The 26,815-nt window shown below is 40.0% G+C and overlaps 1 protein-coding gene and 1 long non-coding RNA gene across 4 annotated transcripts in view; one reads left to right on the forward strand and one right to left on the reverse strand.

Annotated features, from left to right (window-relative positions):
* LOC148224089 (uncharacterized) overlaps nucleotides 1-26,815 on the reverse strand; it is a 136,601-nt gene that overhangs the window by 15,913 nt on the left and 93,873 nt on the right. For all 3 annotated transcript variants that reach the window (XR_015803452.1, XR_015803454.1, XR_015803453.1), the window contains exons 7-9: nucleotides 10,359-10,424; nucleotides 8,633-8,738; nucleotides 6,290-6,463 (exon numbers count right to left, since the gene is read on the reverse strand). This is a non-coding gene — a long non-coding RNA (uncharacterized LOC148224089). The remainder of the gene's footprint in view (nucleotides 1-6,289; nucleotides 6,464-8,632; nucleotides 8,739-10,358; nucleotides 10,425-26,815) is intronic.
* Nucleotides 7,944-26,815, forward strand: part of PDE5A (phosphodiesterase 5A) — a 104,722-nt gene continuing 85,850 nt past the window's right edge. Inside the window, exons 1-2 of the mRNA XM_014886637.2 lie at nucleotides 7,944-8,469; nucleotides 10,594-10,683. The gene's annotated coding sequence lies outside the window, so the exon portion shown is untranslated. The remainder of the gene's footprint in view (nucleotides 8,470-10,593; nucleotides 10,684-26,815) is intronic.

The following is a 26,815-nucleotide window of genomic DNA, read 5'->3' on the forward strand; positions in this document are numbered from 1 at the left end:
AGCTGACACTCCAGGGCATGGTGAAGGTCACAGTGGTAATTTATCAAGAGTGTAACTCTAGGGTTTTTTTGTCATATTTATGTATTTGGAACGTTAAGATAAAGGAAGTGAATGCTGAGGTGGTTCTCGAGCCTAAAAGATAAAACATTTACAGGGACCACTGTCTACCTGCTTTGTCATTTCCAGAGAGGTCACAGAGGTTATCCCATGTCTCTGCCCTGTGCCAAAACCTGCATTTAATCTGTAAGAGACATTTTAATGAAGTGACCCGTGTTCAGATTGCTCCCGGGTATGCAGTGGCAGGTTCTTACCAGAGTGAGTGACATCTGTGTCACCCAACTGAGCCAATCTTTCTTCAGAACCGCAGTGACTTAGGGCCACGTTTTGAGAAGAGCCTCATACCCAAGAACTTTCATTGAAGCACCTAAACAAAAGCATTTTATGTGGTTCATGACAACATCAGTTACTCATTTTTAGGATTAGCTTGAGCAGGGATCCACCTTGAATCCCAGTCCCACTGCTTCATTAACCAATCATGAAAATAAGGATGCATTTAGAGATTCTCATGCTGAAGTTTTTTCCTCCTGTCTGCTGCTGTCATTCCTCATTTATGCAAGGACAGAAGCTCCCTGCTTCTGTGCCTTAAGGCATTTAGTCATATATCAAAGCCTTTCATCCTTTTTCAGCCAAGAGAACTCTTGAAAGATACCACCATGGGAATCAAAGTAGGGCAGCAAATAACTTGAGGTTGTATCATAATGTTACAAGGGCTCAGTTTGTAAGCCTGACATTAAAAGATACAGTAAAACTTTTTATAAATAGGTGCAGATGATCTATCACCTCACTAGAGCTTAAAGCACTTGCACACATTTGAATGCTGGATAATTTCTTATCCAAACCTTTTCTAATTTTTTGAAGAGCTTCTATAAACTCCATAATTTACGTATTACAAACTAATATACTCTTAAAATGAAAGAAGGAAAATATGTCTAAGAAAATATAAAAATCATTCACAAATGAACTTGAAAAGGTGTCAAACTGTAGAAAGGAATCCAGTGCAAAAGTAATTTTGCACTGGGGTCTAAAGATTAATATTTCAAATACGTACGAGTGGAGCATTCCACAATGTAAACTATCCACATGCACAGAGTGCTGTTTGTCCTATAGTAACACATGGAAAGGTTAATTCCTACTATGTTTGTGTGGAACAGATTGAACACAAGCTGTTTGAGGAGAACAACAAGTTTGAAGGGTTTTTCATCTTCAGCTGCTTCTAAAACATGTCAGCTGCTGGGTTGTTGTGTTTTATTATGACTTCCTGATTTATGCCTTCCGAAGGAACCCATTACTTTTGCAAAAAATGCAATGATGTGCCAGCTCCTTTGAGCAAGAGAAGTCTGCAGCAGGAGCAGGAGAGGAACCCATGAAAAAAACCCCACATCTGAATTTGGCTGGTTTCTTACACAAGGCCACAGGCCACAGCTATTCTCTACTAAACAAGAGAAGAGGAAAACTCAGGTCTATAATGAGCATTCTTTTAGAGAAACTATTTTTCTGGCTATTCCAAGGAAATAAAAGTGCTGAGGATAATTAATGTCCTCATGTCCACAGAGAGCCAGCTATGCTTGAAGGTAAATACAGTCTCAAAGGCAACTGGACAGCAGGCCACTAATCCTTTTGATCCCAGCAGTGTGGAGAGCTACCAGCAGAAATGCCCAGAGCCTGCATTTCTCCACAGGGTGATGAGGTTGTCATATGCTCTGTGGGAAGCTCAGTAAATGGAACTCCCACCCTCATCTCTTCATCCATCCCCCCAGAGTGGCACAAAGCCTCTACTGTGGCTGTATTGCTGTTTAAGTCAGTCACAAAAGCCCAAGAGCTTTCAGATGTTCCGTTGCACATTTTTTTTGTAGACTAAATTACAAGACAATTTATGGTGTAAACGGATGCAGAGAAACCTCATTACCTGAGGTGTGTCAAGAGCCAATATAAATATCAAAGCATTGAAGCCGTTGCCTTGTTTGTGATATCTTTGTGATATCTTTAATAAGTTCTCCTCAAAAAGCCTCAAAGTCAAACCCACACCCCACAACACACAAAGGGCTCATAGAAAAGACACTACAAGGGACTTTGTCATCAATTAATTTGCATGCTAATTAACAATAAAATTGCTTGCATGAAGCAAGGAGAGGAGGCATCAGTACAGGTACATTACAAGTGCTGTGGTGAAACCTGTTGTTCACCATCATTTGAAGTGATGGGACTAAGACTTTCTAGAGGGGCACATGTGACAAAAGACAGTTTACCCTTCAGAAAGAGCCCTGCAAAGCCAGACCTGCCCTGTCCTGCCCACCATCTGTTGGTGGATGAAGCTGTAACTGGATCGGCTTTCAAGCAGGGACCATCTGCAATTCAAGCCTGGCAGCATCCCCCAATGCATCAGCAAAGCTGGCTGTTTGCAATTCAAACATCTTTTCCAAGCTTTTTATTTTACCTAGAGACTGAATTATTTGCTGTTTCTTTTTAAATTATTATTTAATTTATTTGATAGTTATCTCTGATCAAAACCTGTGTCCCAAGGCAGAACATGAATGTGAGAGAAATTTTGTTGGAGCTAGAGCAGAAAGTGCTTTTTTAAAATTCTTTCTTCTACTAGATTTACTTCTGATTAGCCTTTAGTGTTGAAAATTAAGTTAATCTGAACAAATCCATTGCCCTGCTGCTGCAGAGAATAGCAGTAAGAAAAAGAGTTTATCTTTTGGAAGCAGTAAATTCAGATCAAGTGGGGCAGCAAAGATTGGTTAACTTCTGATTTGATCTTCGAAAAATATAATTTTTTTTTTAGTAACCGAGATGGTTTCACAGAAAATGTCTCTAAATCTGTATGAAATTTCACATAGAGGACCGAAAATTCTCTCAGTTCCAAGGACAGAGATGAGAGCAAATTAACATTAATTTTCCCTGTCATTATCACAATCCCCCTAGAGCAAACATGAGCAAAATGGAATGTAACGTGGCTCATGAATTCAGGATTTCTACCATGACCTCTCCCACACACCAGGGAGCAGCAGCGGCACAGGGAAAGGAGGAGGAAGGGACACCCCACTCTGCCAGGTGGCAGCTTCCTCAGGGCCAGGTCTCTGCAGCAAAGAACTGACTTGGTAGTGTCAGCTCATCAGCTTGCTCAAAAAATACCAGAGGCAACAACAAAATTCCTCCCTGGTATTTTCAGACAGGTTCTCTTTGGAATAATACCTCCTTTCCTTTCAGTGGAGAAATCCCACTCAAATATGCCCAAGTATGACATTTGACAGGGAACATAATGCACTGGCCAAGTCTCTCCTCATGGTTTTACAGATCTGCTGGAGAGATTTAGCTCACAGCAGCACCTGATGGCCTCAGGTGAATAATAAGTATTGTCCCTTCATCTAATGCCTGGTTTGATGGGCAAAAGTGATTTTGTTTAACAAGTCCTGGTAGAGGATTTGCTTAAGAGCTTAGTCATCTCAAGGAAATCTAAGCAGAAACTCATTAAACAAAACTCAATGTATAATAATCATTGGCATTAATCAGTGACTTCAATGAGAGAATATTTTAAGAAACAGTCACAATAGCTGTGGGTAGAGTAAGTACAGGATTTTGTGACAAAAGAGAAAGGGAGATTCATGCTTGTTTATTGTATATTCCCATGAGAACCTTCTCCCTCGGTAAAGATACCCATATTAATACATATTATAGAGGGGGGGAAATGCAGAGCTTCCGAGCTCATTACACCAGAAAAATTCTGAAATAACCTCAGCCCTGGGTTTTACATGGACAGTGAATGCTCCAGCTCATCCAAAGTCTGCAGATAAGTGAAGACCAAAAAATGGAGGAAACAACACTGCACTTACACATTTACTGGTGGAATGAGTAGAGCTGAAAATTAATACTGGTAAACTCTTTTTTTAGGCACATGCTTCTTTATCTGGGTCTTAAGAAACATCAGGGAGGAACTTGTTTTTAGAAAACTAGGCCAGAACTAAAGCAGCTTTTCAGTTTGGGAACAGATTTGATCAAATTGCTCCTTTTGGAATATTACACAGGATATCTTTTACTTTTGTGAGCTACTTGTATGATAATCAGTTTGCCCAAGAATTATCTTTTAGCATGTATAATGTCTCACAAAATGAAACTTCCCCTTTTCCTCCAGATATGATTGCATCTCCCAGAGTTTTTATCAAGGCTAGCAATGTCATCTAGATTAAACTGGAAATTAGAAAAGAGCCTTGAAAAAATGCAAGTCTATAATTCCAAACTATGAAATCTCTAATTAAGGGGAACATTCCCCTATGGGGAATTTGTTGCATGTGATCCTACAACTGCATTTCCTATACTTTCCAGAGCACTTGTTATTGGTCATCACCATCTACAGTAAGGTGGTGCAATTCAGCATGATTTAATGATAAAAACATAGTAATACTCTACATTTGCATTATGCAAGTGGGTTAAGAACAATTCCTTTTTTTTTCCTTTTTCCCAGAAAGGCTCACTGCAGTTCATTTACCTTAAGCAACACATCAATTTTACCATGACAGGGAAGGACTGGAGTCACTTGGCACCAGGGAGTGCCTGGTGCCAGCCTTGTTCCCACTCTGAAGCCCTGCTGACTGATTAGGTGACTTCAGCAAGTCTCCGAGGTTTTACTACATTTCAAATATATTCATATTTCCTTGAACAAGGGATTTGCTCTTTCTCTGGAGGTTTCCAATTTTAGATGGCTCTGTAACACTTCTCAAATATTCTCCAAGAAAAACAGGGCTGTCACTCAGAGAGGGAAGTTTCTAGGTGCATGGAGCACTGCTGAGCTGAGGAACACTTATGATTCCATGGAACAAATGACAGGACATGCCATGATGAGCGTTTCTTTGGCATAAAATTGAGCTAGCTTCATCCTGCTAAAGGAAAGAGCTGCAGTTACCTCAAAAAAAAAAAACAAAAAAAAACCAAAACAAAAAACCAACCTTTGAGTGCTTTGCTTCCATATAGTATCTGTCTTTTCAATAAATCAAGCAGATCTTTATAGGATTCCCTCTGTAGACCTGCTATGGACAGAAGCAGCTTCTGTCTTAAATCAAATAACTGACAATTGTAAAGAGTGAAAGCCCCTCAAAGATTTCAGCATTTTCTGTTGCTAACTTAAGGAAGTTGCCTCTGATTAAATAATCAAATTGTAGGGGCAGATTCTTCAAAGTCTCTCAATCGATTACCAAATAGATCTAATAGAATTCCATTTTTCACAGGTAAGCTAAGGAGATTATCCAATTGTATTTGTACACATAGACATGCAGTGGCACAAAAAGTTGAAGCATTTGGGTGTGTGAACTCAGAAAGGGAAAGAATGATAAGAAGGCTCACCTTCAGCTATTTAGACCTGAGATCTTTGGTCCTTTGTCATCACTAGTCCACAAAAACGTGATTCAAAATTGCAGCCAAAACATGGAGTGAAATGGACTCATATGAAAGAGCAACTAGAACTTTGTTAGTTTATTTTCAAGACACACTGTGTCTCTACCGCCCTTCTTCAGGGATCAGAAGTACCAAAATAGAGTAAGAAGCACTTCTTCCACTATTCTTTTCCTGGCTGAAGCCAGGAAACACTGGAAATCTCAAAGGAAAGACCTTTTCCAACAGCAAACCTTTAGGTATGCTCCAAGTAAGTGGAGAGTTTTTGGATAATTACCTGTCCCTTAGCCAGATTTCCCCAGCAACTCATTGAACTATACCCTGTTTCTGATCACTGATGAATACAGCTTATTTTTGCCTTAATCTAGGTGAGCATTTCTTCCTTTTCTCTAAATTTCTCAGAAAACACAATAGTCAGAAATACTTGAGAGACCGAGGAGCCCAAGACTCCTGAAAATGGGACCCAGGTGTTTGATAATTGATTTTTTTAATGAAAATTCTAAGCACCTAAAGATTAGCTTTTAAAGGTTTTTATCTCTTCTGCATGTAGATCAGTGCCTAGTGTGGTTTTCAGAAAATGGCTATGTAACTCAACTCCTTCAGAAATGTTTTTCTTGCTGGTTAATTTGTTCTGAAGTCACAAGGAAATCTTCTGGAAAGTTATTTATATCAATAGCTATCACACCACTGAAGTCATCCGACCCAATCATCCCCAGAGAGCTGCAACAATGGGAATTATAAATAGCAAAAATATCCTGCATATCATCTCCACTATTTTAAAAACATTGTTTTCATAGAGAACAGTAACTCAGAAGAAATCTCAGGACATAAAGTATCAGAATACCTGCAGATTTGTCTCTGCCAAGAGGTCTTTCCAAGGGCCAGGTCCATTTCCCTGAGCTAAAGCCATTTAATGCTGCAAAGGTGTTACCACGGTCTGTGCATTCTCTGCCTGGCTCCTGGTTTCTCTCTCATCATCTTATGCAAGGAGAGAACTGAAACTCTCTTGGTAGATAGCCTGGAAATGCAATAGGTTAGACAAGGGAACAAAAAGCACTGTCCCAGCTTCTGGATAAAAGGAAAATTGCATTCAAGTAATTGTTTATTTCGAGTCTGTTTGTAGATGGATTCATTTTGCTGTCTTCTGGATTGCAGTTTAAGAGTGTCCAGGACAGACTGACCTCTACAAGATCTCTCTATTTGTTTTATAACCTAGTTCCCCACACAGCACAAATCCAAAGTGCCTTAGATAATAGAATATGAAATATTTTAATAATTTAAGCATTTCTTTATTTTGGTGGAGTTACACACTTGTCCTCTCTGCCTGAGAAAAGCAGGGATCTTGGACCTTTTTCACTGTTTCAATAGTATTCAGAAGATCCTCCAAATCCAGATAAAACCAAACAAAGATCTCCATACATGTAGTTCCTCATATTATTGTATAAAGTTTCTAATGCAGACAAAAATTGGAGTGGTTAGCCAGATGACATGGAGAAAGCCCTAACTCCATTATGTGTGAAAAGTTATAAAGCCAAATTTCAAGTACCCAGGTTGAAATTTCTTTTTCTTTGACCTGGTAATTTTTATGTAAATTTTTATTTTTTTAAGTTTGGTAGAAAATAGTTCAGCCATTTTTGGAACAAACTCACTGAGGGGTGGTTTCGCCAACATTCATAATTTTTCATCTGTTTTCTGAAGAGCTATAGTGATTTATAAGAGGAGCTTGAAATCTGGCAGTGAGACAACCCTCAAGTTAGAATGGTATCTTTGTCCCCAGGAAAATCCATTGCTAATCAGCTATGTTAGAAGCTACAGAAAAATCCCAGGTGGTATTTACAAAGCAGAAACACATTTTGATTTTCTGAGTGTTTCAAAGGGGGTGTGCAAGCCCTGAGCCTGCTGAGCCTCTTGTCCTGGGCAGGTACCACACGTGTGTAGGCACAGCTCAGGGCAGGCTTATCTTGAACACAGTTCTTGTTTTCTTACAATGAAACTCTTGACAGCAGCAAAAAAGGCATAACAGAGGAGTTGACAGGGAAGGAAAAGCTAATTAGGAATTACTTGGGTATTAGAGAGTCCTAACATTATTAGACAGCATTAGAGCCTTTGAAACTCAGCCTGCACAATAATAATTTCCCTAGAATTTAAGGGCTTATTCTCCAGTTGTTCTAACTCAGCTCTATTAATATCATTGGAGTTACATTAGTTTGCCCTGACTAATATCCTTTAGTTATGCAGATAAGCAAATAAAATCACTTTAGCTGTTCTTTTAAAATCATTCCCAAACATCATCTGAAAGGCTCCCTCAGTACAAAAAACAAACCCCAAACACAGGACCCCGATGCAGCCCTGAGCTGCACATTCCGTATTGAGGGTCAATAGGAGTTTCAGGAGGATACCCTCGGTCACTGCTTCCTCACAGCCACTTCGGAGGGAGGGGAAGAAAGGGTTTGAAAAACATTCCAGATTTTAGCCGAGTTTTTGTAGCTGTGCAGACACAGAAGTCGCTGAAATGTCCGGAGGGACAGCCTCAGCAAGCCTGTGACCTTCTATGACAAACTGGACCATGGCATTTCAGGAGGGATTTAGCTGGGATTGCTAAACATGTGCCAAAAAGAGAACTGCTTCTTGGATTTTTTCAATCAAGTAGCACTATATTTGGACTGGAAACAGCCTGTGGATGAGCAGGAATAACCATTAGAAGGCAAGTGAAAAGTTTCAAGCAGATACTACAGTCAAGGAAGAAACAACTCTAACGAATCTGGGCAAGTTTCCATACTGACTGAAGCAACACTTTTTTCCCATGACATCAGACTCAAAACAAACAATATATTATAGTCCATATGTTGATTAAGGAAAGCCCAAGCCGTGCAGAGCCATGCACCAGCCTTCAGAACAGCGACTGAACAAAAGCTGGATCGTTTGCAAGCCATGGGAGTCAATGAAACAAACAAAAAGCCCCAAGTTTTCAGGATAAGGCGCCTGGGTCAGACTTCTCAGCACCATGAGGTTGTGAATCCCGAGGTAAGATTGAAAGCAAACTGCCTGGATCAAAGCTATGCAGTCTGACTAGATGACAAGGGCAATGAGTAAACAGTGCTTTGAGTATGCAGCAGCCAAAAGGCTCAGAAAAGTGTAAAGTTGGTTGCAGATAATGTGCTCAGAGAACCTGGAGTTCTCTACCTACCTGAGGTCATATGGCATTTGCATGAGAAATTTGGACTTTGGAACCGTTTGCAGTCAGAGTTCAGAAGAGCTTTTGGCAGGTTAAACATGTTCCCAGTAAGATGATGCTGAGGATAAACATGCAAGAGAAATATATAAATGCTGTTTTCACAAGAATAGTGCTGCTTTCTTAGAACTGCCTGTATTTTAGGGAGGAGGGCTAGAATGCAGTCCTGATGGGATGCCAATACAATCCATCGAGAACACTTAGTAAATCACCCAGCTTAGCAACTGAAAAGGACATGGTACGTTTTCAAATTCGAAACAAAAACAGAACCATGTTCCTCAGGAAAGAGGTACTTGTTTAGCATGTGTTGATGCTGTTTACAAAAGGACTGGAAGTTTAACTCTTATGTAAAATGGCCTAATAACATTATAATTACTGCATACAGTGGAATTCACTGAGATATTTTATCAAACCTTGAATTATCTGATCCATTGATCCTCTGTAATAAGGAACAGGAGGGCACCTTTGATCTTTCTCACAGAATTTAATAAGTCAAAATTAGAAAAGAGCCCTTTCAAATGAGGACAAATTTGACTAGGAGGATAACTAGGCAAGTTGTTAAATTTTAATTGTCTTTTAACGAAATTATCTAAGCTCATAGGTTTAATAGTCACAACAAATCAGGAAATAAAATGCTGCATTATTGGCACTGGTAGATTAAAGTGGCAGAACTTAGGTTTATGGAAGTATTAAGGGAAAAGAGCATTTCTTTTGTTCTCACAGTACTGAACACAGTCACAAATCCAACAAGAAATGCCGTGTTCCTTCGTCAGACTTGGGAAAATGCAGTTCATTTAATGATTTTTTTTTTTCTATTTTAAGTGATCGATATAGTTAAAGGAGTTGTTTTCTAGTTCTGTACATCCATTTTTATTCCCTTATACTGTTTTCCAGTGCTTCAATCCACGAATGACTTTTTTTAGTGTCAAACCACCCAGTGAAAGTCTCAGCTAAAAACCTCATCTATGTAAACAAATTTGGCAACCACAATTCTTCGCCACTCACTTTGGATCTCTGCAGCCATTTCCTTCAAGATAGATCCTTGTCCACAGGGATCTTTAGACAACAGTAGTCTAAATTAATCCCAGGTACTGTCAAGAAAAGAGGCACTGAAATGTGTTGCTTCCAAATAACAGCAGCCCTCTGGAGACAGCCACTACAGCAAGCTGTTATCTGTCAGGAAGATCCAAGAGCTCAGTATTTAGTGATTATCTCCCACAGCTCTGTGGGCTTCACTGTGCATCTGCCACAGGTATTTGGAACACACAGCCTTTTAAAAAATTGAATCTTCCTGACAACTGAGGTGTGTTAACATCTGCCTGCTGCTTCTGCTGCACTGATCATCAGTGCCGAAATCCTAAGGGAACACTTAACAGCTTTCTTCACGGATCTCCCAGTTCTGCTGTGTGGGAAGCAGTGGTGACATATTGGCCAAATTTGTTGCATAAAGGTCACAAGGGTTTTGAAGGGGGAAAAATTACACATCTTTATGAGATTACCTGGATTTGAATTATTTAATTTGGTCTCCAGGTCCAGTCTGAAACCACTGGTATAGAATTTAAGGACCTGCCATTGTTCCATACTCACTTGCAAATTATACTCGGGGTATAATGCACATCAAAGCTTCTTTACATCCCCAAATACAGAAAAAAAAAATAACGCTGGGTGTTTAACAGCTTACCTTAAGATACAGTTAACAGCAACTTGGCTTCCACTCATGACATCCACCCCGTAGGTTCATGAAGTTCTAGAAGGAAAAAAAAGTGCAATAGTCAGGTAGCCCTAACTAATCCTTAGGAAGTTATTCCTGTGAAACTGTGGAAAACAAACATGGCTAGTCTGACAATTATCAGCCACAAAAGTTATCCTTTAGCCCTTGCTCTTGAATTTAAGTTGCTGCTGTACATTCCCCTCAGTGTGAAGAAAGAAGAAGGAAGCTCAGCAAGACTCGACTGGGAAGAAACACTCTGAACCTGGTGACAGGGACTTGTGTGCAAGACTGAGAGGTCAGTTGTGTTTTCAACAGTGCTACACTTCTGGTCTTTGAATTAAATGCTTAATTCCTGATGTACAGACAAGGGAGGCAAAGGTAGAGACAGACACGGTGCAGTTTAACCTTGCACTGACTGCACTGCAATGAGTACCCATTCCATAGCAAAAATCTACCTTTCTAATCTGTTATATGATTAAATTATTAGGATCTTGATTAGGGTCTGTATAAAGCACAGATCAGATTAAAAACACTTTGTAGGAGCTTTCTCTATGTTCTTATTCCAAACTCAGTCAAGTTACCTCTGACAGTAAATTGTTTCAGTCACAGCAAGAACCTTTTTCATTATTAATCAGCATTTGTTTCACTGGATGCATGTAAAACATCTCTGTGACTTTGTTTTGCTTTCAGTAGTTGCCACCGGCAATTAAAACCTTTCAGCTCCACAGATCATAGTTTCCACAATTCACCTAGAGATTCTGTGAAACTTACTTCAGTGTAGCATGCCAGTATGATTTAATAGAAAAACCAGAGATTTTCACATTTTGTCTTCTTGTATATTTTATGCACATGACTGCTTTTCAGATAATATTTCTTTTAGTGTAGGAAAAGCAACTAAGTGGCAGGAAGATATCAGGAAGCACTGGGCAAAGAAATGTTCTGCTGGGCTGAAGCAGCTGTCAAACATGTCTTCTCAAAAATCCTGAAAACCATGTTAGCTGCTACATCTCACTTTCTGTGCACCTCAGCAGTTCTTCGCTCTGGCTGGAAGCACGAGCTGTGAAACGACTGCTCACAGCATTCCGAGTTTGGCCATAGCCACGGCGTCCTGGAATTGTAACAGTGTATTCTTTGGGGGCTATTCAATGCTAAACTAAGTTTCCAAATGTTTCTTGGCTCAGCAGCCATTAACTGGACCTTGAACTTCCCATTTGTATTCAGTGGCGGGGGGCTAAACCTGCCATCTGTTTTGACAAATGTTTTCCATTGCCTCTGCATAGCTGACAGAAAACGAGGCATATTAGGAGAAGTTAAAGTTCTCTTTCTGAACCACCAAGAATCCTCTGAGTCCTCAGAAATCCCATCAGAACACAGCTAATTGTAATTCTGTTTGCAAAAGATTTTAGTTTGTCACAAGCGGCAGGTCTTAATATCTTCCTAGATCCGTATCACTTGTTCTCTGAGCATCTGCCTACTCTTCATTCCTTTGGGGCAAAAATCTTCACTCAGTGAAAAATCATAGCTGCAGGCATTCTGGAAAAAAAATTAATAATACAGCATCACTTCTACTTGTGTCTTCTGCACTTTTCTCCAGCCTGAACAGTCCCAGCTCTTAGCAGAAACAGGAGAGTCAAAGCAGCTTGATAAGCGTTGCCAGTTATTATAGTAATAAAAAAAAGAAAGTGTCCAGAAAATAGTAGTAATGAAAAGCTAAAGTCCTTCTTGACTTTTAGTGAGCTTTTCTACATTCTGTGGAAAATACGTGATAATCAGGCACAATTGCTTTTTGCATAAATTGTCCCACAAGATGTGCATTTAAAACATTTGGGTTTGAAGTGGAGTTGAATAATTAATTGATGCTACCACTACAAGAGAATAAAGGAAAGGTGAAAAAATGCAGAAATGCAGATGGATTGCTAAGTGAGCTCCTTAAGTCTGAGGAGATGAACCATGTCAGCATGGAAAAATACTTTATATCACTCATGTCACATGTAACAAGACATCCTCCCTGTGACTGCTGCCATGTGCCACAGAGCTAGTGTGCACATAAATAAATCAAATGAGATGTGAGACATGCAATTAAGTGCAAACTATTTTTTTTCAGATCTATTTCAGATGGGTAATTTATCCACACAGATGTAGCTGTCACTTTTTACAGGCTGGACTGTCACTAACAGATTGTAACTAAACAAAAGCCAGGAGAGCAATATTCCACATCCTTTTCACATGGAGCATTTAGGTTCCTGGTCATACTATAGGTTCAGCCATTGTATATGTGCCAGGAGTCTGTCTGAAGGATCCTGAGAGATTCCCAGCCTTCCCCTGGCAGCCACCCACTCTACCAGGGCACAGCTGAGAGGTTTTGCCCTTTCCAGATGTATCAGTGGTCTCTATCTGTGCCATCCTGTGCCCCACGAAGCATTCATCTTTTCCAGATGTTGGCTCACAGGGCGCTGACACAACTCTTACACCATTAGAGTATCACACAACAATATTATGAGAAGGATGAGAAACACAGGAGAATTTTACAGCCTTTGGAATCCACAGTGACAAGAAGAGCAAAATATGATGCTGTTGTAAGACTGAAGTGGCTCAGCATCACTGCCAAGGATCGTGTGCACATCAGGCTGGTGCTGCAGCACCACAAAGGGAGCAACCTTGGAATTCACTGTGCAATTTCTAGCATTGTTATCATTCCTTAAATGCTGTGTAATTACTTAAGTAATATTATGAATAAGTATTGGTAGCTAGGTGTGGTTGAAAATGATACAGTCATTTTATATAAAATAGTGAAACTTCATTTTCTCTTTCAATGTATTTAAACACATCCATTTCCTTTCTGAAACAAAAAATTCTTCCATATTTGCCTTTCCTACTTGTCTTCACTTATGAAACCACATTGAGAGAAGGGAAAAAGAATGGAGGAAAAATTTAAAACCGGTCATATCACTAATTTTTTAATCATTATCAAATTAAGTGATAAAACTATCTTTAGAAAAAAAAGACTGGCAAACATAAAAGTATAAAAGTTATATAAAAGTATATAAAGTATATATAATATAAAAGTATCATCTAGAATTTGAAAATAGAACAATAGCATTTAAAGACTTGAGACAGATTTGAAGAGGATTAATTGAAGCTTCTCCTAGCATATCTGAAAGATTTTACACCCTGAGAAACCTGCTATTTTTCAGAGATATCATCTTAAATATAAAGAAGAATATAAGGAGTTCCTCACTCATCCCATTTAGAAATGATTCTCTCATCTATGAAAACAGAGACAATTCTGTTGATATAAATGCCAATAAAAGCAGCCCCTGATTTGTGGCTGTATTTGTATTTAAAAGGTGACCATGTAACAGCCAGTAAACACAAAACATGAGAAGAGGAGGGAAGCCCAGTGATAGTAACCATAAAACATTTAAAGGGCAAAATTAAGAAGAAATATGATTTGTTCTGTTTCAGTCCATCTGACATTTTTATATCCACATTTAACTAACAGGTCATTAATATCCACACAAATGTAAGCAAGGGAATTTTGAGCCGAGATGTCTTGTTCAAAGCAATAAAAGCTTTATTCACACTCTGCTTGTACCTCAAACATTTCAGAACTTGGCAGCCCTGAACAAGTTCTCTGAGAGCCACCAGTCCAATTGCACAGAACGGAATCAGTCAGCATCTGTTCAAAAAATCCTTGCTCTGCTATGGAAAAAAGCAATTATCATTAAAGTTTTTCCCTCAGAAAAATCTGGCTACACATGAGGGGAAAAATCAGATAGCAAGCTGCGTGCAATAGGGAGTTTTAATTTTCCCTTTTTGCCTAAGTGAAGTCCTTTTGCAGATTATAACTTCCTAAAGAGCCACAAGAGGATTTACTCATCCAAGTTCCCTTCATACAGTCCTGTCCTACTCTGAAACATTCTTAAATGCTGAGATCAGCAGATAGCAAGAACACATGTCAGGAGAGATGTGTTCTTTTTCATTCAGAGGAAGATACCAGGGAGCACTTTTTTCAAGTTAGTTATTTGCAATTTGTCAGAAAGTCTCAGCTGCCCACTTCAAACAATGGTTTCTGCAGCTGAATTTCTTTATGCAGACTGTGCTCCATGGAAAACAGAATAGAACAGAGAATAAGGAGGATTAAAATATTAGAACAGTATTTTTATCAACATAGTATTTTCAATAAATGTATCCATTTTTCTATTAAATTAAAGGGGAAAAGTTGTTTCTGGGATGACTCTTGTTTTTTAAAAAGAAAACCAAACAGAATCCCTTTCTTCCCAAGCCTAAATCTATTTGCTTCATGACTTCAATTTTGTAAGGAATATTTCTATTAGGTTTGCATTTAAGCACGACTAAAGTCGTGATTCTCACAATACTCATAAGACTAAAAATGTCAGTGTTCCAAATATATGCAATGATTAAATCTTCAAGAATGGCTTCACTGACTTTGAGGTTCCCAGCTCTGATTTTCACAGTTTTTTATTCTGAAAACAACATTATGGAGCTGGTGTAGTAGTGAGTCTCATTTTGAACTGGGCTGAAACTAATTAAGACTTCTTTTTGCATTTCCCATGCTAAGGGGAGGATCCTATAGTACCTAAATCTCATGTAATTTAATGGTCTGTCGGGACAGTCCCAGTTTTCAGTGGGAACTACAATTTTAATGCAACATTTTTTTTTAAATTAAAGATTATTCCTGAGGGTCTTTAGCAAAATAAGCAAATGTATTTGTTAGCATAAAATACACCCTATGTGCACAGAATTACTTTAATACAGAGTTAGATCAGCAATAATTCAAAGAAAAGGATGAACAAGGAAGAAACTGATAGGAGATACAGGCCAGGCTTTGGGAAGCCTGGCTGAATCAACAACATGACTAATGGGTGAATCTCAGCTGAGAACATCTTTGGGAAATGCCACTGTAAAGATGACTGGTGAGGGCAGGAAAACTGATGACTTACTTTGTCAAAAACATCTCTGAATGTCCATGCAAGCAGAGAACATTTTTAGGGTGTATGAAAATCAGATTGTTTGTCTGGGCTGACATCAGTCACTGTCTGTGGGTCACGCTGTGGGTTGTGTGTGCCTTTGGTGAGCTCATCTTTCCACGACTCCAAAATATGTTGTGTGATATTATGGTCGTGGACATCCAGTTCAGTAAATATTATTCAAGGTCAAACACTTGAAAACGATGTGGAGACAGCCACAGCTATCAGAAAAGTCTGGGTTTAATTACAGAATGTTCAAATAATTGACATCCACATTGAATTACTTCGGGTCCATGACTTACCTTAACATTTCTATAAGTAATGTGCTGTGTTTAACAAACTGAGCTCATCATCCAAGACTTCAGTTTTGCTTGGAAGCCCCTGAAAGTTTAATTGCTGCTGCCACTTGTACATGCATTTTGTCTCTGTTAAATGCTAAATTAAACTGCTTCGTTTCAGACAATTCCTGAGGCAAAATTTCTGCAAGGCTCTGGGCTTTCCCTGCTTTAAAAATTAATGGCCTCTCTTACTTAAAATCTGAAGGAGCTTTTAGTCACCATGAAGTTTTTAATGTGCCAGTGTTACCACTTAAATAATCTCTTCTCACTAGCATTTACCTTCTGTTATGTAATATGTATGGCACATCATCTGTCTTCTATTTTATTAGCCTAAATATAACAAATTTTCCCATCTTTTCTTATGTGTCAGATGAGCCGGTAGATTCAAGCTCATTTAATATTTCATTTTAATGTTTTTTTCTCCCATTTTCAGTTTCCTGACAGGTATTCAGAATGAGTTTTGTAGGTAAAGTCTGTGGCAGGACTTTTGTCTGTGGCACATGGCGAGGTCTAAATAGATCACCAGTTCTAGTCAGGAAGAAACAAGAGAGCACTCAGACATCAGGATCTAAGTGAAACTTTTGAATTCACAGTAATATCAATAAACCAAAGATGAAAATAAAGTCATCTCCTTCCTTCACAGAATTTATCAATCCTTATCCTGAAAATTGCTGCCCCTCAGTTCTCTTGCTGTTCTTTGAGACATGTTCCTGCAGGAGAATATTTTGCACCAAGTGATGAGCTCATGTTGAGAGCAGCCTTCAACAAAATTTCCACATCCAGATGGCATATGAATTATAACCTTCTATCATGGACTTAACAAGCCGTGGGCTGCTCTTAATTGTCACTTCCAGGTTTCAGTGTTGTTTATATGCCACTAATAAAACCTGCTGTTCTTCTTAATAACAAGTCAGAAAAATTTCATTTTTAAGGGATACACTTGGCACTCTACTTTCCTTCTGCCTCCTATTACATTCCTGCCATGACGTTCTCCTGTGCTTTTCGAACATAATCAGCAATAGATCAAATTTTAATATTTTATTGAGATTTTCTTCATACCTTTTTGAGGCAAAATTCTTTAAGGGGAGAACTATATGCCAAAACCCTTCTGCTATATCTGCTCATTACTGAGAAAAGAATTTTTTCCATTCATGGTTATTACTGTGAAGCAAATTCAGAGTCCCTGGTGAATAATATGTAAACAGAACGTGCACAATATGAAAATGCATTTCATATTTTATTATATTTTAGCTGCCTGTTAGGTATCTCACCCCAGCCAGCAATATATAATAATGTGCACAATGCAGCTTCCTGAATTTGCATAGTTTAGAAATAGCAAAGCAGAAACAACACGGTGAGGGTAATTACTTTGAAACAATATTAGAGCAGAGCTTAGTGGATCAGTGCAGCATCTGCAAAGTTGTGCCCATTAAGAACTGCAAAGCCTTCAGATGAGGCCCTGAAGAAGACAAGCTACATGAATTCAGCCTGTTAATTGCACAGCTTTTATTAAATTAGTTGTCAGATAATTGTAAAGCAGATGTCGGAGTTGGGGCTTCCAGAGCTGCTTGAGAAAGTTCAGGGTATATAAAAAAACAACATTACTTGAGTGACCAGGAACAAGACCTGGTGTCAGCACAGTCGGAGCCCAGGACTCCTGTGCTTCCCCACAGAGTTAAAGGGAGGGTTCAGGCAGGGGTGTCCTGCTCCCCAGCCCCGGGCATGCTCCTCTGGGCTGGCCAGACCTGTCCCTGCAGATTAGGAGAGCCCCGAATGCAGGGCGGGTGTGCAAAGAGAGGTGAGGGCACTGAAAGGTGCTCCTGGAAGGTGAGGATGTGCAGATCTCCCATCGTCACATTTCTCCTCACACAGCAGCATTGAGGACAGCAGACCAAGGTCATCCTTCATAACCACAAAGCTGCCTGGCCAGCCCATCCATGGATGGGATCTCCAAGGAAGTCACTTCAACCTCAAGGCCACATGTACAGCTGGAAAACATCCACATGGCCTGGAGAGAAGGCTCCCTCCTTGAGCCTTCAAGGCATTTCCCAGCACAAAGTGCAGCTGTTTGGGGTTTGTGCAGGGAACAATTTGGAATTATGGCTTTGAAAACCCTTCACTTTTTATAGCTATTTGAAAAGTAAATGCAACAGGAACTCACCGCAGAGAGGTCAGCTAACCCAGCAGTGTGGTTTGCATGCTTCCTCTTGACACACATCAAAGGCAAAGCCAAACAAAAAGGCTTTTCTTTGCACTTCTAATTGGCACTGGGCACAGGCCTGCTCTCTTATGCAGGCTCCTGAAAGAAAAGTAACCTGATAATGCAAACTGGAGACAATTCAAAAGAAGTCGTGCACCCTAACAGCTACACAGATGCCTGGCATGGCCAGTGACCCCTTCAAATTGATGAGAAAATAGAGAACTGCACATTCAGAGCAGATTACATCAGGACAGCCTGGCAGTTCCAGGAGAGACAGTGTCACTTTGTCACCAAAAGCATCGCCCTAACAGCCAGCCCTGCTCAAGCCTCAGTCTCCTCACCCACATGTAGGAAAAAAGTTATCCTGGCTCCAGGACAGACTATACACCATGGACTTGGATCCCTAAGCTCCAAGTGGCTCTTTTAGGCTCCAACTGCATATTAAACCTTTTTTTCTCAGAATGCTAGTCATGCTTAAAAGACAAATATTGCATGAATGCATATGAGGTTCCAACATGCTACAGCCCTGTATGGAATGCAGAAATAAAATCTCAGTCAAGTTTTTTTTTGACTGTCTCCCTCTCAATTTCGGGGAGCAACTCCTGCTTTGCCTTTAGAAGTCTCTTCTCTGACTCCATGCTCTAATACAATTGGAACTATATTGCACTGGAACTTTGTTGCATATTAAGATGTATGCACAGTACATTCCTTTAATCACACATGAGCTTCCTGAACTGTATTATTTTTCATCTTTTTTTTGAGTAAATAATACAGAAAAAAAAAATGCTGTGTTCTTCCAGTGTTTTGGAATGTGTATTTTGGGGTAAGAAAGTATTATGTTGGATTTACTGTACTTTAGTATTTCTGTCTCAGTTACTCAAGATCAAACCTGAATTTCCCCAGCCAGGAGGAGGGTGGGAATCACAGTAACCCGGGGTTACATGGTACAAACAGTATTTACAGTTGGCTACTATCAAACAAATCCTACCATCAGTAAGACTACCAATCACTGAGGGATACTAACCAAATTCCATATTTGCTGTGAAATAAATCAGCTGTCCTGATCTTGTTTCCATACACTGGAAGATGTTCTATGCCTACTGAATTGGTATTGCTGGCTTTAAGGTGCAGCATTTGGTTCTTTGGGGTATTTTGGAGCAACTGCATGCAGAATAGCATAGTGTAGGTTTTGGAGTATTTTCCATAACATTAGTGATTTTAGTCAGATTTTAATTCCTACGGGAATGGTGTTATTTCATTTAAGAGGAGCATCTCTGCAGCAGCTTTTCTGGCAGAGACAGCTCCTTCAGGAATCTCGTTTCCATATATTGGGTCAGCTTCTCTCAGGGGTCAGTCTTGCAAACTCTTTTTGGGCCTGGGGAAAGCAGTGTCCTCTTTCTTTTGGACAGTCAAATCAGTTAACTATAACCCATTTCTTGATGCTTTTTGATAATTTAACTCTTTCCTTTTGCATGCTGATTTCTCACATGTTTTCTGCTGTGAACAGCCTGTGAAATATTTTCTGCCTTCAATACACATTGAAGGCTAAGACCTGTCCTTAGCAAAAGAAATTTTCAGACTTCCACATTCTATTCAAGCCCCTCAGATTTTCATGCAAGTAGCTTCAGCAACTACTCTGATAACACCAAACTTCCTGAAAAACATACCAGCCAATAGAGAGAGGTTCCCCAAAAGTCTCATACATTGACCCAAAAATTATCATTTCCCTCTCTCTCTCAGATGTTTGAATCCCTACATAATCCAAATTGCACAGAGCAGAAGTAATCTTGTGCTCAGAGGAAAGCAGACCTGAAAGGTCAAACAAATCTCAAGCCTTTCTGCTTCCAAAGGAGTGGCTAATGACTTGTTCTTTGGGAAGACTGGAAAGAGTTCAAATATGAAGGCATGATTAAGAGAAGAAAAATCTTCCACACCAATTACAGCTTCCATGCTTTTGGCCAGAATCCATAACCCAGCTTCCAGGGACAGCCCCATGACCTCTCAGTTGCCTTACGCTCCACAGGGTCAAAAGGATAGATGCATGCTATCAGCTTGTTATTTTATAAGCTGGAAAATAGAGAAATTGGATGGGCAGGCTGCCTCAGAAATTCTTTTGGAACATAATTGGCACTAAAAGTTTTCCCAGAAGAAAATGATTCAGGTTTCAAAATTTTCTGAGATTGAGGACTGCACACAATTTATGCTACTCCCCAGCTCATCATCACTACTGTCTCCAGTGCCAGTGCAGCTTCAAAAAAGCCTTCAAAACACAGGAAATTAGAATAAAGTAACAAATTCCAGCACTTTTTAAAGCACCGTGCTCTACATGCTCTCATTTGGAGTCTGCTGCTTTCCAGCACTTGTTAGCATGCTCTTCTCTCTGCATTTGTCTGCTGCCTTTTTGGCTGACACAGCCAGAATTGCACTCATCCATCCCAACAGCATCTGAGGAGTTCTCCAAAGTGAGAGCTTGTGCATTTACTGATGGTTTCCCAATGATGTGGAGAGTTTCAGATCCCAACAATGCTCTAAATATTGTCAGGTGAGAGAGAAATGTGTGAATCTATGGTGATGGCATGAGAATTTTAGTGAACAGAGCAAAGGTACACAGTGATAAGGCATTGTCTGCAATACTCAGAGCTGCAGGAATAAATGTAGAAATCTGAGAAGGAACCAGCACACTTGCAGCTGCATGTATGAGAGCCACAGGTTATGGGTCACTGTTACAGTTAGCTCCCATCCACCTTTCAGGGTTTGCCACCAATTCAGTGGATAAAACCCACAGCTCTCATGAGTCTCCTCTGTGCTCTTGTAGGTTTTTGGCTTTACCTCCATATTACTTGACCCCAGCAGCAGTTCAAGGGTGAGGCAGGAGGAAAGGGTGCAAAAAGTATTCCAATGGTTCCAGCTGGAAGAACAGCTCCTCTGATAAAACATCCATGTGGCTGCTGTAATTTGCATTAGGTAACATCTTGTTCCACAAAACTCAGAGAAACTATCCCATTTCATTGATGTGATAAAAAGTAATTGGAATCACCCCTGCCTTTTTCTGTACGGATCATGAACAAAAAGAAATTGGGCCAGTGTTTGAGGTTTGACAAGCATTTGCTGGTTTTTTATTCTCTGGCTTTATGCAGCTGTGATCAGCAGCACTTTAGGGAAGAGTGGAGCTGGTATAGATATTTCCAGTTCACCAGCAGTAATTAGATCTGTGAGCATGAATATAAATCTAAAGACTTGACACTCAAATGGCTGCTTCTGGGCATATTTCTATTTACTGTCTCAAGAGCCTTCTTTAATCTCTTGTAAAACTGTGTATCTCATTCAGATTAAACTCTGGAATAAATTTCTTGTCTTTCCACTTCACGCCCATGGAAATGATTTGGCTGCATTACACAGCAGTTCCAAGGACATGATCCACAGATATCAGAAATGGCAAGAACTTATCTAAGTAGTAAACAGGCAGCACAGCCAAGGTCACACACACCTTGAACTTCATTTGAGTGGCTGGGCTTGAGTGTTCCCCTCCAAGTAGACAACCAAATATACAGTTTGCCTTAACAGAATTGAAGAGACTTATAAGTGGAATTTCCTTTTGGATTTCCTTATTTCCTTACAAGAGCATTAATAAATTATTTCTCAATTACATTCTGTATTTTGGCACAGTTTAGCAGAGCGGGAGGACAACAAACTTGTGTCCTGTGAGGGAGGAATAGAGCAGGCAATGATCAGAACAGGGATGTGACTGCAGCCCCTTGCTTCATTTTTTTCAAAGCAAAGGTTTGTCAAAAATAACAGGAGAATGGACAGTGAGAGGATGAACAGCCTGCAGGAAGCTCATAACCAGGATAAACAACATAATGCAGTCAATAGCTGGCATGTTCTGCTATTTCTTTATCCATATGAAGAGTCAAGTATCGATTACCCATAACATACAGCACATTTTACAGAGTAGCTCCAGGAGTCCTCAAATCACAAACACGTCCCTGACATTCTCCTGAATAAAAAAATAAATAGCAACTATTCCTATAAAACAGCAGCAGTGGAGCAAAACAAAGCTGAAAAAAATAAAGTCTTCTATAATATCTTAAAAAAATTGTTTTCGAAACAAGGAATGTCAATACATTAATCATAAGTTAAGCTTCAAGAGACAAGTAAAAACACCATCAAGTATTATTGGAAGCTCTAACATTTAATACTTTAAGTAAAAGGCAAAAGGAAACTTTCAAGTTTAAGCTGAAGTACAAATTTGCTTTGTGACTTGGGGCCATGTTCTCGTCTCCTTTGTGCCTCTATGCACCCAGCTGGAAAGTGCAATAATAAATTAAGAAACACAAAAACAAAAAAGCAGCTCTGCAATGAGATCCAGATGCTCCATTAAACTGCCGTTCCCCTTAAACACCTTCCAAACCATAGCTAAATAGAAATCCGCCTGACAGCTGGATTTTAGGCATGCCTGTGAAACCATAGAACAGCCTTTATCTGTTTTCCAACAATTAGAAGCTACCATGCCTCTTCAGGAACTGGAACCACATTAGCTCCTTCTATCCATAACAGGGTAATTAGAACAGATCTACACTGATGCCACCTCAAGATTAAAGGGTCATACACTTCATGATTCTCTGTTTGTACAGTAACTTATTGTGTGGTTTACCTTGGCCAGGCAACGTGCAAGCTGAGACTGCTGCGTGTTACATGAAATTCAATCTTTCCACTGTTACCATGTCTTTCCCTGGCTTTTTAATTCCTTGCCCTTTCTGAACTTTCTATGGGGTTGTCTCATCTTTACCTGTTTAGATCACACCATTTTAGCAAAGGCAGTATATTGTTATTCTGTGTACTTACAAAATGTGATTGGAGCCGAACCTGGGCATACATTAAATTATGCTCATTATCTCAAAATGTTTTAGTCAGAGCTTTAGCTGGATATACTTTAGCTGCACCAAAAAAAAAAAGGCAGAAAATTGGAGAAAACACTAGGACTGCCATGTAATTAAAGACTGATACCATCACAGACACAGAAGAAATTAAACTTGCCTGAGTGTCTGCAACACCACTGCTTTGTGAGTGTGGTGTTCAGCTTTGCTACAGCAACCTCCATTCCAGTATCATTCTGTAGGAGGCATTTGCACTACATACCACCAAACACCAGACTTCCTGCAGAACTCATCTGTCAGTTCTGCTGGCTCACATTGCCCTGCTAGGATCTCAAAGTGAAGAACTTGATATGGGGCTCCTTCAGAAGCAGTTTCTTCTCAGCAAAGAGAAGCCTGTGAAGCCCTGAGTGCTGTTGAAGTAGCATTCTACTACTAATGAAAGTGCTCAGTTGAGGTGTGATACTTACAGAGGAATGCCTTCCTGCAAATGGATAAAGGGCTCCCAGAGCATCCCATAAAATGAGGAATTCCTAATTCTGACCTTACTGCAACCTGGGAGAAGTGTTGCTAAGCTCTGCTGGTGCCCCTGAAGGTTATTTTCTTGCCTCAATAGAAAAAAAAATCCTAGTGAATAACTTTACCACTTTTCTCTGAAAAAGTTACTACCTCAGGATAGGCCAGAAGCAAATATGTCTCTAGGAACTCATTCTTAAATTATCAACATCTCTTTTCTAGGTGAGCACAGTGCTCCACATGCTCTTATTTCTTATTGCTGGTAACAGGATACACTGGCTCCAGGAGATTTCAAACTCAGCATAACTGCACATGATAATTGCCATTTTCTTTAAAACATCCATCACCACTTCAGTAGATTATCAGGCTCACTGCTGATAATAACAGAATGTGGTTGCTTCCCAAAGGACACGGAGAGTGTTAAAACACGACATTGCTAAGTGGCAAATGACTAAAGACAGCCAAGGGAATGGAAACGGATTGACACCAACTGGAATGAAAAAACTGCAGTCACTGCCACTGCTGAGCTCCATCAGAGGCCTTAAGGCGGGTGCTCCATTGGAATGTGGCTTCTCCCATGCAATTCCCAGATACTGCAGTGCATGGTCCTCCCGTGTCCCCTGCCGCAGCGCCACAGCTCATTGCCACCTGGTGGCTGAGAAGGTTTAATACAGCTCACCTTGACTCCTGGGCTTTGCATCCTTTCAGGAGGGTATTTTCTAAGTTCACTCCCTCTTACAGATCAGCTCCTTCCCATGGCATTGCATGGGAATGCACCAAACACCCACATCAGCAACTGCAACCGCAGCTAACTTTTACTTTACTAGAAATATCTAAGGTAGAATGCTGCTAAAGCGATTCCCTGCTTCTACAGCAATGTGAAATCACAGTATCAGTTTCCAGCTAACAGTGACATGCAGCTAAGCACAACCACCTCAGCTGGGACCTGCACCTCAGCAGTTGCCCAACGCTTACATTTTATCACAATGAAAAATGTTACAGATTATTCAAAATAAGGTCACAGGCACTTACTACGAGATTTTCATCTCTGCTCTGCATATGGCTCACTAACTTTAAATTAAAGTGAAAGAAGAAAATTGGTACAGGCAAAAAATGAGCTCCATTTTTATAACAGCCTGAATCTTGACTCTTAGAATGCAATATAGCTTTCTTACAGCATCCTAAAAATTACTATATACTCTTTTGCATCTGTATTTCTCCAGCTGGCCTACCCCTACCTCACCCCATCCGAAACTGGGCAGCTGAATAGTTGTGGACAGACAATTGCCAGTTCAGATGTCCAAAAAATGCCCTTTAAAAGACAAAGCCAGATGTGAATACCAAATTGTGCAAGTGCTCAAGTGAAAATAATAAAATCATAGGCTTGAGCTTGCTCCACCCATTTATTTTGGGCAGAACTTGCCTAGAAAAGTTAATGGGTTTGACCTCAGTTTCAAGAGATGAAGCTAGATCATGTGGAGCAGGGCCTTTGATGTCAGTAAAGTTATGCCTGATTTACCCCAGCCTAGCCAAAGTTAGAATCTAGTCTAAGGGTAAAAACATCTTTTAAATTACCCAGGCTAGTCCTCCTCTATGCAGGTTTGTAGCTGCACCACAGTGGCTGTTCTCCTTTTCCTGTGACTTGGAGTATTTCACTGTTTGCTCCTGGCCACAGTGCAGGAGAGATTCTCAGGGTCACAGTTATTATGGGACATTGCCCAGCAAAGGGAACTTTTCTTAGACACTTCTTATATGACACTGCTTTCCTGAATTCTCTTCTAATTTTTTACATCTCCAGCTGAGCAGAACCAGGGAAACCCACTGGGTGGGATAACCTACATTTTCTCCAAGTCTGGAAAGTCATGTAGCAGTTGTGAAGTAAAAAAATAGCAGAGATGGAGATACAGGTTGTATTTACTTCGGTGATCTTGAAAATCAGGTTTCTCCTGCCAGCTAGAGGGATTAATGCAAGCCTAACTATTCAGGGAAGGAATATATTAGTGACAGAGGGGGTGATGAAGTAGGAGCAGAAAAAAACCCTAGATCAAGTGAATAGAAAGAAAGTTCATTATTGCTTTTGATTGCCAAAGTATCTTCCTATACCTGCCCCTCCTGATAATTTAGTAAATTACATCCCACAGTGGTTTTTATCCCTATGGAACCACACAGAACATTTCCTTTCCTTTGCCTTAAAGCACCAGCTCGGTGCAGGAAAGCCAAGTGTGCCGAAAAAGGCTTTCAGGCACACGCTGGCAGATGCACAGTCACTGGTCACAGCACCTGGAACCCAGCTCTGGTCCCAAAGCCTTTTGAAGGCTGCCTGGGAGCTGAACTGAGTGGCTGCACTGGGCACATTTCCCTGGGGCTCAACAGAGAGGCATTGGATAGGCTGGGAAACCTCGAGTCAGGCACAAGAATATGACTGCAAAAGGCCACGAGCATCCTGTTCTAATGTCGACATTAGCCCTGCCTGGAGCAGAGGAATGGAACTAAATCACTTCCTGAAATCCCTTCCAACATAAATATTCGGAGATATTACCAACATCTTTAAAATTTCACATTTTCTTTAAACATTAGTTAAACACAAATAGCGGAACAGAACCTCTCCAGAAATAAGCTGTGCACTATTAATAAGCATACTGTAATAAAAACTTTAAGTGAGCCTTAAGTGACCATTAAACACATAATAATGCACTTTCCTACAGACAGCAATGAAATTGAGCACTAAACACTACAGGCAGAACAAAATCATTTAGCATAGATGCCTTGAAAGTTCATTATTAAAATAAAAACAAAGGGTATTTGTTCTCCCTACATGGGGTGCCATATGAAGAACTCATTCCCACATTTCTACTAGAAATTTCTACTTCTGGTTTAGCTGAAATTAACTCTGTGCTTAGGAGAGCAGAGTTACATATAAAGCTTCTTAGAAGTTGCTGAAGAGATTTTTGCCTAATAGAAATAGAAATATTGCAGTAGGCTCGCATGTTTTGTTTGTAACTTTTACAATTAGCAACACAAAACACTGGCTAGACAATGAAGAAGTAATGCTGTGAAGAATATTGTTTTCTGGCCAGGTAGACACAGTTCCTTTTGTGATAGCATAAGCTTGATTTGTTTGCTTTATCACTGCTTGTGTGCTCTGCAGCTCTCTGTTATCAGACTTTTCCAATGGCTGTCACTGTCTCAGTCACTGGTGTGACTTAGAGCATTCCTGCTGCAAGCACAGTTTCATGGATGAAATCTGCTATAGGAAGTGAAAAAGTCTATGATCAGTTTTCTCAATTCATGTTGCTTTGCTTCATGCACAACACAAGCCAGTGAGTAAACAACTGCTTCCAAAGATGGGTAGACTGACACCAGAGGGTGGGAATGGACTATACTGTTTATCTTAATCAGACAGAACTCATCTGCCTCAGCCAGAAAAGCCAGTATTTCTGTGACAGAAGTTTCAGGTATACACCCCACCCCAAACAATCCAAGGTTCCTGCTGACATGGGGCTATATA

The sequence above is a fragment of the Sturnus vulgaris genome, chromosome 4, assembly GCF_052056855.1.
Source record: "Sturnus vulgaris isolate bStuVul1 chromosome 4, bStuVul1.hap1, whole genome shotgun sequence".
NCBI classification, from domain to species: Eukaryota; Metazoa; Chordata; class Aves; order Passeriformes; family Sturnidae; genus Sturnus; species Sturnus vulgaris.